This window comes from Lissotriton helveticus, chromosome 7 (genome assembly GCF_964261635.1).
Source record: "Lissotriton helveticus chromosome 7, aLisHel1.1, whole genome shotgun sequence".
In the NCBI taxonomy this organism is placed as follows: Eukaryota; Metazoa; Chordata; class Amphibia; order Caudata; family Salamandridae; genus Lissotriton; species Lissotriton helveticus.
This window is the reverse complement of record NC_136068.1, coordinates 16,560,572-16,576,466: the sequence shown is the minus strand read 5'-3', so window position 1 is coordinate 16,576,466 and position 15,895 is coordinate 16,560,572. Positions and strand designations below refer to the sequence as shown.

Genomic DNA, 15,895 nt, shown 5'->3' with positions numbered 1-15,895 from the left:
GTCCATTTTCTGTGAAAGAGTACCCCCTTTTCACCTCAGAGCATTAATGAGAGTCACCACTGTTTCACTTGAACATATGATGAATTACAGAAATGCATAAGAATACCTAAAATGTACTAGATAATTTTAGGATTTACGTTTGCTTAGGGTTGTGGAAAATTATGATTCATTTGTAATAGCGGTCACTGCTTTGTTTATATGTTCCTAATGACGTGTTTTCTAGTGTGTTTTAAACATGGCGTTGTCTTTTATGGGTAGGATTGTTTGTTTTTTTCTCTGCCCAATTCACATCTGCACCCACCTCCCACACCTATGTCTTTCTTCTACTTCTTTGCATCGTTCCAGATGTTTCCCGAACACGGATAGTTAGGAGATCAGAGTTTACTGATAATTCCTTTTGTATCGTTTTCATCAACACCAGTTAGTAGTTGGACATCACTTATTGTTGGGTATGTGGCTTGTACCACATACTACAGATAGAGGCACTCCCTATTTTTGTCCTGCCATATATGGCCTTTGTTCTACTGCGTGTGTAGGGAGACCTGTCCCGAGAGAGAGACGCTAGGTAATAGGATTATGCTTCAGTAACATCTTGAGGATTTTTATAAAATATAGATCCGGACCCAGACTAGGGTGAGTATAGGTTATTGCCTATGTAAGGGCAAAAGGGGCGTCTGAGGTTCTTTGAAATCTGAACCTGTGTTTAAAATATCATTATTCTGCTATGATTTTGATATCAGAGAAACGAAAATGGCAAGTTTTATATGTGTGTGTATTTTCATCACAATACAATGATGCATGCAGGAGTTATTGGCAAATTCATTCTGAGCCCACAGGCACCCATGTTGTGAACAGCGTCCATTTTAGGTGTTGCCCTTTACATAGGCATATACATGAGCCAATGATTCTGGTAGAGCAAGTATGAAAGGACACGTACCCCTTAGCTTGAGTTCTTCCTGACTCCCATTTGACCTGAACAGGCTGAATCTGCCTACGTGATGTTGGCCTCACCAAACCAGTCCATGCCCTCTAGTCAATCTATATTAAAGATCTGAGCAACTTGTTGTGTACATTGGCCTGAGCAAGATTAGAAGGCCGAATACAGTAGCCATGCCTGTTTATGACCCACAAGCATACCTTATCCTACATTTCTATCTTCCACACCTGGCTCTGTTTCTCTGCTTCTGGGTTTTTACAATGGGGAGGTGACTGTTTATATGATGGGGAGGAAACCAGTTCTATTGTGAGCTTCTCCGGCCTGCACAGGAAAATATGTGAAGTTTGACATATGTTCATGATGGAAGATGGGTTGGTCAGTTTGGGCAAGTAGAATGGAATTCATAATTATAGCCTGCTTTGTTATGGTACCATGGGAGCGACCTACAATGATGTGTTTCACAGCAAGAATGTGAGCCTAGGGCCAAACTTTTTGTATAAAAGGCCTGCCTGAGAAAGCTCAGGCAGGCTCCCTCTTTCAGCTGTAGAACTACGGTTGGACGACGAAGCCTCATAATTAATTATAATAAAGATGTCTTTTGATTTTACAGATTGGCTGTCAATTCCTTTGCTGCTTTATTATGCAAACTTCTGGATAGATCCCTGGTGGGGAGAGTGAGTCATTTTCTACTTTTCCTCACAACCCAACACTTCTTTCTACCCAACCGGGCACACCGACAATGGTCAGACCCCCATACCACAAGCCCTGTTGTTTTTGTGCCATCGTGTGGTACTAAGGAGGCCGCCGTCCTATGGGGGCCCCCTGCGTGGGCCACAGGCAGCCTCATTCTGCCGGTATATGCTGCAGAGCCCCCCTGGTGAGGCCTCGGTGCCCGCCATGGCAGCCCACCATCAGTGCGCACCCTCCCCGATATGTGTTGGTTCTTAAGGGTGCAGGATGAGTGATGCAAACTCGATGCAAAATCTTTCTGGTTCTGGGCTACAGTGTCTCCATGTCCTGTGTGATGTAGCATGCCTGCAAAGTTAAAAATATAACCAAAGGAATGGCAATTGTTTCCTGCTAGAGAAGAGGAACTGACTTGATGGTGAAATAAACCCAAGCAGAGGTGTTTCTTTGAAAAGTGACAAACTCTAACCACAGACTCATGGAGTCACAGCTGGTTAGAGGGGAGGAGGCATCACCGTAGCAGTAGAGGGCTGGAGGAGACTGGAGAGAGAGCAAGAGCAGGCACTCTCACTGCACACAGGACTGTGAAAGGATCAGATTGTGGAAGGCTCAGGGGTCCTGTCTCTTCATACAGGGAAGTGAGGACACAGGGCCAGTGCAGGCACACTTGCTGCACACAGGAGTCCTGTCCCCGCAGACAGGGGAGTGAGGACACAGGGCGAGTTCTCCACACTGAACTCTTCTTCCAGCTCCAGTGTGAGCTCAGCTCCTGGTGTTTGACGCACAATGGTGATTTCCCTGAAGAGCTGGAGACCGGGTGGACGTGTTCATGGCGGCTGGGGCTGGATCCACACAGGTAAGGCAACTCACAATGAGAATCTAGGACCGGTAGTTTCTGCAGACACAGGAGATTCCCAAGGTCACACATTGTGTTATTTAGAGACAGAGGACACTGACCTCACATCATTATTAATTAATTGCTATGTTGGTAGCTTCAAAATCTTAGATTGTGGAAAGCCATGTCTCCCATGAATTACGTAAGCATGACGTAGGCAGGGAGATAAAAGAGGCAGGCGTGTTTCTGAATTGTTCTTTAATATGTTCTTTCATTGTTTGTATAATGCACTTAAAATACCTTGAGAAGTCTTCCAAAAACATAGGTTGTGAATTAAAGAGGTGATGGAGTAACACAGGGTGAGTGTTCCTACAGTTAGTGCACTACAGTTACAAGATGTGCACTATTTGTGTGCACTATTTTTCCTATCTGTGCACTATTCTAGTACCATTGTTATAAGGTGATCTAATGCCTCCTAATCTCCAGCGTGAGAGTTGTTTACTGTCATGACCTCCATCTGGGGTCACGTGCCCTAGTATTTACAAGGTTTCTACTGGGATATATACAATATTGTGTTAATATCCACTGTATCATATCTGGTCATTTGCCTTCTTTCCTTGTATATATCCCAGTAGAAACCTTGTAAATATTCCTGTTGATGTCCTTTTGATTGTTTATGTTTTTGGTTCACACATATTCACTTGGGACACATGTGCACAGTGTAACTATGCTTATGTATATATTGTAAAATTGGAAAATACAATTTGACTAATTTTTGCATACAGAAATCTATGTGTAGAGTTGTGCTTTCATTACCAGACATCCCCCACCTCCCTCCTTTATTTCTCATTGCTATTATGCTTGGTTGTATCATTTATTGTGACTACATTTAATGCTCCACTGGAACCACTGTGTTTTTGGTATAAAGTACGCACCCTGGTTCCTTGTGGGTAGGGTTGTCCTTGTTGTTTTTGTGAGACTAATTTGGCAGGCAGAGCCCGCCACCACACGGCTGGCTGTGGCAGGTCTTCTGTAATCGTAATGACCCCCTATATTTTAACAAACGATATTAAACACTTCTATATTTTTTTTAATCAATATTACTTACCTAAAATAGATATTCTTGACCACCAGGATTTTTCTGTTGATATTCCTACCAACGATATTTTTGCCACGATATTTGAGCAATTCGATATTTCTTCCTCAATATTCTTTCTCTGCACCAGAACTCACACTCTTTTCCATAGTCAACAGATTCTTGAAACTCTTGGCAAGCACTTAGGCCATAACGTCACCACATATTTTATAAGATTCACCAGAGAAACCCTCTGCCTCTGGTTCCTCTGTCTATCGGTCCTTCATGCAACTTCGGTGATCTCCGCCTGGATGCCCTCATCGGGGACGGGAATTGCTTTATAAATCTACTGATTGATTAATTGAATAATTGTTCTCCCAAACGCCCCCCTTATTTCTTGCCCAACCTTCAGAATTCTTACTTTTGAAGGTATTCCTGAAGGTGAGTCGAGCCTTGTTATGATCTCTCTGATGTGTGAGGGGCCTGGAGGGAATTGGAGGACCCCCCCTTGTTCTCTTCTGTGGTAAGTATTTCTCACCTTTGTGTCTTGAAAGTGTGTATTGCCATCTCCCTCATCTTCACTTGTGCTGCTGAGAACCGTCCTTCCTTCTCCTCCTCTTGGGTGATGCTCTTTTCATTGCAAGGTCCTAAATTACATATTTCACTTCCTTTTCACATTCAAAGCTCCAGCGAGCAATGGGTGTCCTTCCTTCCTTCAGATGTTTCTGCTGCGATTCTCACAGTAAGAGATTAAAAGTATTTGGAATGAACTCTACAACCAATGAGAATCCATTGATCAAGAACATTTGGTGATAAACTCTCTACTGAAGACAGGTTAGTAGCAGTCATACTCAAGCTAGCATCAGAACCACGCTCATCAAAAGGGGATGGCCACACTGTGATAGGCCTCATTCCCGTCCAATGGGCTACCAGCCTGCGTAACAGGCAGGTCCCTCCTCCAATATGAAGAACAAGCTATGGGTGGGCCGAGATATGAGTTACTGTTCAATGCTCTTCACTTCTCCTTAAGTAATTAAGCTTTGATGGTCATGAAAGGTGACACAAGGACAAAGCAAAGTCTAAGTAAGATTTGGAAAGCCACGCAAGGGAGTTTTGTGGCACGTCACACAGCTTTGTAAAGAAATGCAACACAATGAAGTTACACATGCTGCGTTTCACTGCATTTCTACTTGGGGGGCATTATATGGGTGGAGTGTTGCCATGCGTCCAACCAAGGAGGTTGGCACATTCCCAAATTTACAACGACGAGTAAACCAGGGAATGTGTGAACACTGGAGTGTATCGAGGAGAAGCATCTTTATTTCTCCTTATTATTTATTTTTCCACAGGAGCTGCATTCTGCAGCGCACATAGAAAGAGAACATGTCTTGATGCCTTAATTTTGTGCAGGAAACTATAATTTCCTGCACAAAAACAATCATGTTTGTACTGCAGGCGCTATTGTGCACCTTGGTGCCATTGTTGGCGCAAGCAGCACACCGTGTAAGAGTGCAAGGGGAGAGCAAGAATGCTTCATATCCTTGTAAATAGTATGTATTTCTGCTCCCTCCCTTTCACAGAGTGCAGAAGCGTTGCTTGCCGCCCCGCAGTGCGTGAAAGTTTTTTAAATGTGCCCTACATGAGGTGAGAACCTACAGGCAGGTCACTCTGTTCCAGAGACCCTCAGATCTCCAAACCCACTGATTTATTGATCTAGTCCAGTGAGGTGGCTTCGAGGCGGGAATTGATGAGATGCAGACCCCTGTTATTGCCAATATCTGCCATCAGGGCTGGTGGGGGAAGTGACGCGTCTTTCATAGTAGGTGTGGCCTCCTCGGTGACCTTACAGCTGACTCCACGGCCCCCCTTGTGTCTGTCCAGAAGTAAAGGTTGATTGTGTTAAACTGCTGAAGCCTTTGTAATGGACATTAGGGGTTGTTGTGTTCTGGCTTATTCACGCCTGTGGCGCAACAGGCGTGCAGCGTGATTATCACGTGACCTGCTTAATAAAAGGGGTCTCCGCACGTACATACGCCAGTTGGCAATGACGTGCAGAGCCACCAACAGTTCTCCAGAGTCCGTGTGATTACTTCATACATATACGGCCACGTGTTAGGCCCATTACATCCCAGGTGCCCCCTAAGTGTAGATTGCCCCGACACAACAGCTGGCGATGAGGGTGGGGGTGCCCTCTCTGTGTGTGTCGCATCTGCCCTGCTGAGGCGGCAGCGAGCTCTGCCATCGGCTCGTGGCGCTCATGCCTTGCAGCTCGCACGCGGTGCAGCCACGTGACTGGGAACCGGATCGGGGACTCCGGTGGCAGCGGTAAAGTCAGGTGAGCCGCCGTGCCCCGCATGTGCGCCCGCTCATTCAGCGCCGCCTCCCACGTCACTTTGCCTTGTTTCGGAGTGGAGCCCCAGGGATAAAGACCTCCGGTACCCCTACCGGCTGCTCTCGTGCCCTGACAGCCAAAGTCCCGGGCAGCGCCGCATTCCGCAAGGCAGCCGATGCGTGAAGCGCGCTGTCGGGCGAAACTGCGAGGGAGCATTGCAAGGCCCCGGCCACGCCTCCTGTACCTCCGTGCAAGCCGCGCGGAGCCTCGCGAGTTTCGGGCTCCGTCCCCAGGCCCGCGACACGGCGAAGGGAGTGCCCAGTGTCCCCCAAGAGGAGGAAGAAGAGCCCCACGTGGGGGGTGCTGACCCTGAACACGGGGGGAAGACCCAGAAGCACCAGAGCCATGCAAGAGGACTAATTAGTGACCACAGGGACAATACGCAGAGGAGGAATAGCGCTACATTACAGAGAAAGCACGCAGAACCCCAACAAAACACATCACTGTGGCACAAGAACATAAAGGCTGCCTCCGCACGCAGAATCTGTGTGTTCCATAACTCTAAGGCCCAGCAATATGCAACTGCCAACAAGCACTGGTACCTGCAAGTAAAACTGAAGACAGGAGAACCAGGGAACAACCACAAAGGTGGTGCGTTCATCCAATACACCGCGCATTTTCACCACAGACATGGCCACGATACCCCCAATTGAGCCATTCCTGGTGGAGGGTTCGCCGTCATCGCTGGCCCCAAAATGGAAGGACTGGGTAGATTGGTTTTTAATATTCTTCGAAGCCACCAAGGTCCACAAAGACCAGAAACGGGCCATGGTTCTTCACCTAGGGGGAAAGGATGTTCACAATATCGCCAAAACTCTAGTGGAGGTACCGCCAAAAAATCACCACTCACTCATAAATGCCCTGAACGCCTACTTCGAGCCCATGGCCAATCAGGACCATGAGAGGTTCATATTCAGGCAAGCACGGCAGCTGCCGGAAGAATCACTGGACACGTACCATGCACGGTTGAAAAGCTTGTCGTCAACCTGTGGGTTTGCGGACACCACTGAGAAAATAAGGGGACAGATCATCCAGGAATGCGCGTCAGCCAAACTCCAGGAACGCATCCTAGAAGAGTCGGGGAAACCCCTGGTGGACATTCTAACTTTAGGTCGAACCAAAGAACTGTCGAAGGCCCGAGCAGCTCATATGGAAGCCGCCCTCCAAGCGCCGGTGAAGGCTGAACCAGTCAACAAAGTAACAGTCAAGTCACCAACGAAGTGGAACAAGAAAAACACGGGGGCCGCCGTGGGGACGACAGGGAAGACCTGTGGATACTGTGGGGGAACACTCCATCCGGCACCGGAGTGCCCAGCCAAGGGGAAGCGATGCTCCGGCTGTGGTCAGTTCAATCACTTCGAGAAGGTCTGCCGATCCAAAAAGTATTGCAAACCTCGACTGGTGGTGAATGCTGTGCCCGAAGGAAACCCCAGAGTGACATGGACGATGACGAGGAGGAGGAGAGGATCATGCACAAGGTGCACATGATTGGCACCGCGACCCGCCAAGCCAGACGACTGCCTCAGTGTGGCATCCGGGTGGGTGAACAAGAGCTCATGGCCGTAGTAGACACAGGCGCGACCATTAACCTCATAGCTGCCACCCTCCATCAAACACTAGACCCACCACCGATCCTGAGTCCATCACCCATCATTGTATTTGTATATGGACAGGACACCCCTCTCAGGATCCGAGGGAAGTTCAAAACATCCATCTCGCATGGGGACCAATCTATCACCACCAACATGTCAGAAGATGGGCAAGGCATGCTGTTCGGGTGTCGGGCAGCGGAGGACCTGGGAGTAGTCGAGTTTGCGTTTGGAGTGCTCCAGGAGTCGATTCAACAGCTCATAGCAGAATTCTCCGACATTTTAAAAGGCATTGGAAAGTTCACGGGGAGCAAAGTACACCTCCACATCGACCACACCGTTCAGCCAGTAGCACTAAGGCATCGCCGCATTGCCTTCCATCTCAGACCTCTCGTAGAAGAGGAGCTCAAGAAGCTGGAAGTGGCAGGAATAATAGAAAAGGTGACGGGCCCCACTCCCTGGGTTTCACCCATAGTGGTCACACGAAAACTGAAGCAACTAGGTGCCGTCCGAATTTGTGTGGATATGCGCCTCCCCAATGCCGCCATCAAGAGGGAGCACCATATAACTCCCACAATTGATGAACTAATAGGAGAAATGGCGGGGGCCAGCTGGTTCTCAAAGCTAGATTTGCGCTCCGGATATCACCAACTGGTGCTCGATGAAGAGTCACGCAGCATCACGACCTTCTCGACCCACGTAGGACTCCGGAGATACACTCGCCTCAGCTTCGGTGTGTCCAGCGCGGCCGAGGTATTCCAAAATGTCATACAAGAACTGATCGCAGACATACCAGGTGTTATAAACATCAGTGATGACATCATGATACACGCCTGCACCATACAGGAGCACGACAACTGGCTAGCGCAGGTGTTCCGGAAGCTAAGGGGAGCTGGTCTCACATTGCATCGGGAAAAGTGTGAATTTTTTAAACGGAAACTGCAATTCTTTGGATACACTTTTTCCATGGAGGGGGTCAACCCGGATCCGGACAAGGTAAAGGATATCAAGGAAGCTGCTCCCCCCACCACAGTCACCGAGGTCCGCAGTTTTCTGGGGATTGTGAACTACTGTGGGAGGTTCATCTGGGACCTCGCCAACCTCACACTCCCGCTGAGAAAACTAACAAAAGACACCACGCCCTGGAGATGGGGGCCGGAACAGATGAAAGCATTCCAAGAGATCAAAGGAGCTCTGTCAGACGACACAACGCTGGCCTTCTCCGACCCCCGGAAGTTAACGCTTGTAGCCGTGGACGCTGGTCCTGTAGGATTAGGAGCTGTCCTGATGCAACGGCAGTGAGCCGATGAAGACTAGACCCCGGTGGCCTTCGCCAGCCGCTCCCTTACTGAGACTGAACAGCGATATTCTCAAATCGAGAAAGAGGCAATAGCAATCCACTGGGGGTGCCGGCACTTCCACCTGTATGTGTACGGGAAACCGTTTGTAGTAGACACTGATCACAAGCCGTTGGTTGCTCTCTTCTCAGGGACCTCCACACAACCTCCACCTTGCATCGAGAAGTGGATGCTCCAACTTCAAGACTACAACTGCCAAGTGGAGTATCAACCCGGGTCCAGGAATCCCGCAGATTACCTCTCACGGCACCCGCGAGCAGCCACTCGAGAAGAAATGGAGGATGCGGCAGATACCGAAGCATACGTGAGGTGCATCACTGCCCGATCATGCCCGATGCCCATATCGCTGGAAAGCAACACGGAGGCAGCCCAGAAGGACGACTGCCTACAAAGGGCCCGAATGGCGCTATAGAATGGGAACTGGCACCGAGCCAAGGAGGAATGGAAAATACTGACGCCTGAAGTGCAGCGCATCATGGAGACCCTTCATCACGTGAGGGGGGAACTGAACGAAGAGGACACCGGATGCCTGTTGAGAGGTCACAGACTGGTAATACAATCATCTCTAACAGCCCAAGTGGTATAACTGGCCCATGTCGGCCATCAAGGGATGGTCAAAGCAAAATCTCGATTGCGAACCAATGGACGACCTTGTGGAAGCCACGGTGAGATCGTGTGCAGCTTGTCAGGTCACTGGGGATGCCCCGCGAGAGGTACCAGTCATAGCAGAACCCCGGCCACGACATCCCTGGGAGTGTGTCAGCCTGGACTTTGGCAGTCTCCCGGACAGGCGACACACCATGGTAGCCATTGATGATCACTCCAAATACCCGGAAGTAGCGCTATGGAAGTTATTCCCAAAATCGAGAAGATAATGGCCGCTCATGCAGTGATGAACAAACTACGCATGGACAATGGTCCTCCGTTTCAGGGACAAGAACTGGGCAGCTACCTCAGTGCCTTGGGAATCCAACATCGCAGAATCACTCCTCGATGGCCACAAGCCAATGGCGAAGTGGAGTGCTTCATGCGAACCCTCAATAAGGTGATACGAATTGCCCACGACAAAGGACAATCATTGGAGCTGGCGATCTTCATGTTTCTGAGGAGCTACTGACAGACGCCGCGCACAGCCACTGGGGTTGCGCCAGGACATGTTCTCATGGGGCGAGTGGTTGCGGACTCCATTCCGCATCACCCCCACTGGAAGCCAGACTTATCCGATGAAGACCAAATGGAGGCCAAACGGCAGAATGCTTATGCCCAAGCCAGCCAACGTAGGAGAGCCAATACCTCGAAGCTCACCCGCGGAGACCTAGTATTGCTGAAGAATCGTGTCACCAGCGGGAAGTTCAGGCTGATGTATGAAAAGAAGCCATGGAAGGTGGTTAACGTGAAAGGAACACGCGTCATAGCGACCCGAGGCCGAGCAGGGCGGAGATGACTCTGTCGCCCACGACAACGAACCACCATCCCCGGCCGGGGGAAGTGTCATGCCGGCCAGAGGAATCTCTCAATATCGGCTGCGGAGGAACCCCGAGCCATCCTGCCGTCTACGGGACTATTTCACGTAAGACTGTTCCACTGAATGTTTAAGTGAATTGTCAACCAGAGACTGTTAAGTGAATCTCAGGGTCTGAGTGTGACTATTTATGGTTCTGACTTTTCCTGGGGACTCGGTGTATTTTCATTTTTTGTTTTTTTTTGTGTTTGGGGAGGAATGTTGTGTTCCAGCTTATTCACGCCTGTGGCGCAACAGGCGTGCAGCATGACCATCAGGTGACCTGCTTAATAAAAGGGGTCTCCGCACGTTTGTACGCCAGTTGGCAACGAGGTGCAGAGCCACCAATAGTTCCCCAGTGTCCGTGTGATTACTTCATACATATACGGCTACGTGTTAGGCCCATTACATCCCAGGTGCCCCCTAAGTGTAGATTGCCCCGACACAACAGGGGTCTCGGGGTCAGTGATGCTGCCCAGGTTTGTGGAGACTGGTCCAGGTTACTGAGTTAACAAGGAGTAGAGTGAAGAGTCAAGACCCTTGTTTACAACACACTCTCTGTGAGAGCAGGATATAGGCTGAGTTTACGGGAGCTTGGTTAACAGTTGTTTAGATTTTGTATTATATGGTAACCCTGGCATAGGATTATGGTATTAACTGGGGGAATAATTATGTATATTTTCCCAAATGAATTGTGATACTTGTGTATTTATTTAAGATAAGTTACATAGGACTTCAAGTGTAGAAGTTGCAGCTCTGCGCTGATATTGTGATGCTTTTGTGTAATCCCTTCATCTAGTTACAGTCGACTTTGTCTCTCTGCACCCACAGGTGTCTGTTGTTTTTGGGGTTCAGCCGCAGCACCTCTAATGTTGTTTCTCTTCTGTGTTTTCTTTCAGCCTGGGTGACGTCAGTCTGGGTGACGTCATTGTTCCAGTGCACAGTGGCGCAGCTGTCAATCACTCCAGATGTGGTGACCGCAGCGGTGGGAGACACCGTCACCCTGTCTGTGCGGTAGGAGGGGCGTTTTGTGTACTGTGACTGGTTCAGGAGCGGATGGGCAAACGAAGATGACATCATCCTCAGTCTCGTTGGCAGCGATCGTCTTTTCTATGGTTGTCAATCGACCGGCCAAGAGACAGCGCTCCCGGGCGGGTCTCTGCAGATCACGGATGTTCAGACGGATCACAGCGGAAACTACACTGTGATAATATATGTGGAACCGATGGGGCGACAGGAGGCCACAGCACAGCTCAGAGTGCACGGTAAGGTCGGTCACACCTGTCCTGTCACTGCCACCCAGGCCTGGTTCTAGGGCGGTGCAATAGGTGCCACCGCACCGGGCGCTGACTTGGGGTCGGGGCATCATTTTCCCAAGTATATTATCATTTTAAAAGCACCTCCTGCTGCGGCGTTTCTGGCCTCTATCAATTTTAAGGCGCCAATTAAAATGTCAAGGAAACTCCGGTGATTACTCATCTTCCTGGAGAGAGACCGGAGGTTTGCCTGGTGGAAGTTGTGTCTCATCCTAAGGTAGTGCAGAGGGTTAACATGCCTGCTGCTAAGAACATGTACGATGCAAATAACAAAGTGCATGTAATGTAAATAGGTCAGTGGGTTCCTGCTTTTTCAAGAGAGTTCCTTTTGTTACTTGTCCTTTATAAGTTAAAATTCTAATATAGAACATTGAGCTATTAACTGCAATCAAAGAGCTTCTTGCAAACTGCAAGGTATATATTCGAGCTATATGCTTTTTTGCCCAGTCTTTCATCATCCTAATCTTGCCCAAAGGCTTCATTTGATCAGAAAACAATTCTTATTATTAAAGAGAACCCCTAACCATGATGTTATGTTTTACATTCTGAATTAGCGCCTTACCAGAAGAAGGACTCTTAAACTATATTGCCTACCAGCATCGATGGCATGCCACTCCTACACTACTCCTCGTAGTCCTGGCTGATGTAACATTTCCTATATACTGATTTACACACACATGATTGTCTCTGTGCAATGTGTGTGTGATGTAAAGTGCTCTGACAACTTACACTGGTATGAGAGATGCTATAAATCGAAATGAATCTGAGAGTCACTGGTTACGGAGACTTGAGCGGGCACCGTTAAAGGGTGCTAGAGAAGGAATCCGTGGCAGAGGTGCTCATTGGGAGGGGCGCCAACAGACATTGTCGCACAGGATGGCACCAGTGTTAAGGCCGGCCCTGCTGCCACCTGTATACACTTATCTTACTCCAGGAGCTCAGGGTCTTGTGTGTGACCCTCGGACACTTGCACTGCTCAGTCCGTGGTGAGTGTGTGCAGGGCGAGTTGGTGCCACCACACCAGGCGCTGACTTTTGAGGTGGGGGCGTGTTTTCAAGTACAATACGTTTCACAAGCACCTGCTGCGGCATCCCTGGCCTCCAGCAACTTTATGGCAACCATAAGAGAGACGTCTCTGGAGATCGATGGACCTACTGCAGAGATCGGTGTTTTGTTTAGTGCAAGTTGTGACTCCTCATAAAGTAGCACAGAGGGTTAATGTCCCTGCTGCAAAGCACGTGTGCCCTACAGATCACAAAGAACATATAATGGAAATAGATCAGTGCGTTCCTCAGAGATGTCTGGAAGTATGTGTCTTGTGTCACAAATCCTTCGGGATCCAGCAGGAGCCTTGGAAATGCAGACCGGCAAGATGCTTCTATGGTGCCTGTTTGAACAGGGGAGTCACTCCTTGACCCCAAGGGAGATCCTTCCGTCTTGTAGTCGAAATAGAATGTCAAAGTTCTAGGATATATGTTGCAGAGTTTCGTCCAGGCTAATCTAAAGTCCTAGGGACTGGGTTCCCATATTTATACTAAGCTTAGGGGTTGGACTAATTCTAAGGTCCTACCTATGGGAGGACCTGGGGAGGGGGTGGTTACACCCCTTCCCCTTTGTGTAGTTTTGTGCCAGAGCTGGGGCTGGGTAACCCAGCAACTGGTTTGAAATGGGGTATGCACAGGGACACCTTGTGTGCCCCAGGCACTGTCTGAAAAGCACTCACTGAATGCACCCACCCTGCCCCAATACACTGAAGTCTGTCTAGGGAGGTGGTTACACCTCCCTAGACAGGAAACCTATTCTCCAGGCCCCCCCTGCCGGACCTTCGTCCAGCAGCAGGAGATCAGACTCGTGTCTGTGGCAGCAGCATCCATTTTGTGATGATGGAGCTCTTTTAAACTATTACCGGTCAGGTAAGTGTGTACATGTCTATTTCTAGAAGGGTGGAATTCTACCCTCGCTGCAAGGACTGGCGGGGTGGGGTGGGTAGGATTCCAAAGCGTTTAACACCAAACACAACCTGTTTTGATGCAGCCATTCCAAAGTTAGAATTTACCATGAGGTTATAATGCACTTAAGAGTATATGCTATAAGGAAGTGATTCCGAAAGCTGCAGAAGGGCTCAGCTTATGCTTGGGCACCCTCTCACACAAAACCAAACACTCTGCTTTCAGGATTGTCAAGGCCTGCCAAATGAGTGAATTATAGGTTTATATGTGTCTGTATTTAAAGGTAGATATAGGTAACCTACATCTTAGTAAGGGGTACAAGCACCACCTTAGACAGGCTGCAGTAGCAGACCTGTGGTGCCATTTTGGAAGGCTTTCCAGGGGTGGAATAATACATGCTTCAGCCCCTGGTAGGCCTCTGGGGTACCTATGCCCTTGGTACCTAAGGTATCATATACTAGGGACTCATAAGGGTAACCCAGTAACCAATCTGAAGTGTACCTAATGTACATGCAATCAATTTAAAGAGGAAGCAGCTAGGCTGGGGTCCTGGTTAGCAGGGCCCCAGCCAGACTAAAGTTGATAAATCAGTGAAGCACAGCAAAAAGTGGGGATGACCATAGTAAGCAGACCCTACTCTCCTACACAACCACCCCAAACGCAGGGACATTAAACTAACCTTGAACAGTTGAGTCTTCATATTCTAAGTGGGAATATCTGGAGAGTCCATCTGATTTGGCATGGTTAGTCCCAGGTCTATGTTCCACTGTATAGTCCATCCCCTGTAGGGAAATGGCCCACCTCAAAATTTTGGTGTTTTCACCCTTCATTGGTTTTAGCCGTAAGAGTGGCTTATGGTCAGTCTGAACAGTGAAGTGAGTGCCAAACAAGTATGGCCTCAGCTTCTTCAGAGCCCAAACCATAGCAAAGGCCTCCCTTTCAATAGCTGACCAACGTTTCTCTCTAGGGGTCAGCCTTCTGTTAATAAAAGCTACTGGCTGGTCCTGACCCTCATCATTCAATTGTGACAGCGCAGCCCCTACCCTCAACTCAGATGCATCTGTTTGGACAATGAATTCTCTGGAGTAGTTAGGACTTTGCAGAACTGGTGCAGTGCACATGACCTGCTTAAGGTAATCAAATGCCTTCTGACAGCTGACTGTCCACTGAACTTTCTTAGGCATTCTTTTAGAAGTTAAGTCATTCAGGGGTGTCACAATGGATTCATACCCCTTGACAAATCTTCTGTTGTTCTCAGTCGGGCCCAATAAAGCTCTGACCTGAGCCTGGGTAGTGGGAGCAACCCAGTCATTGATGGTATGGATTTTGCTCTGCAATGGTTGAACTTGGCCTCCACCTACAAGGTGGTCCAAGTACACAACCCGACTCTGCCCGATCTGGCACTTAGTGGCCTTGATAGTTAGGCCTGCCTTTTGCAGGGCCTCCAAAACATTTCTCAGGTGGACCAGGTGATCCTCCCAGGTGGAGCTAAAGACAGCAATATCATCTAGATGTGCTGCACTATATTCTTCCAGGCCTGTTTAAGACTTTGTTCACCAACCGTTGAAATGTGGCAGGTGCATTCTTCAGACCAAAGGGCATTACCACAAATTGATAATGTCCACAAGGGGTTGAGAATGCTATTTTTGGCTTTGCATCATCAGCTGGTCTGATCTGCCAGTAGCCAGCTGTTAGATCAAATGTACTCAGAAATTTGGCTGAGGCCAACATATCTATGAGTTTATCTACTCTGGGAATTGGATGGCATCATTCCTAGTGACTGCATTGAGACCCCTGTAGTCTACACATAATTAATCTCATCTCTCGCTTACCACCCTGGGTGTGAGGTTTTGGTACCAAGACTACTGGACTAGACCAAGAGCTTCAGTCCTGATACAGTTCCTTACATGATCAGGTTGCCTGTAAATCTTATTTTTAACAGGCAGACTGTCCCCAGTGTCCACTTCATGAGTGTCACAGGTAGTCTGACTTGGAGTCAGAGAAAACATATTCCTAAACTGATTTAGAACATGTCTGCAATCAGTATGCTACTGGTCAGTGAGGCTGCCTGCCAAGGCTACTCCATCTACTGATCCATCATCAGGGTTCTGAGAGAGCAGGTCTGGGAGATGTTATGTTATGTTATGTTAATAACATTTTTATAGTGCACAGCTGCCCCAGCCAAGGGGCGTCCCGGCGCTTCTGGTAAGGTCATCACACACAACACATCAAAACAGTGGGAAAGATATACTAAAG

General features: G+C 48.6%; 1 pseudogene; it reads left to right on the top strand.

Annotated features, from left to right (window-relative positions):
* Positions 1–2,410: 2,410 nt before the first annotated feature.
* Positions 2,411–15,895, top strand: part of LOC144767917 (uncharacterized) — a 56,885-nt pseudogene continuing 43,400 nt past the window's right edge.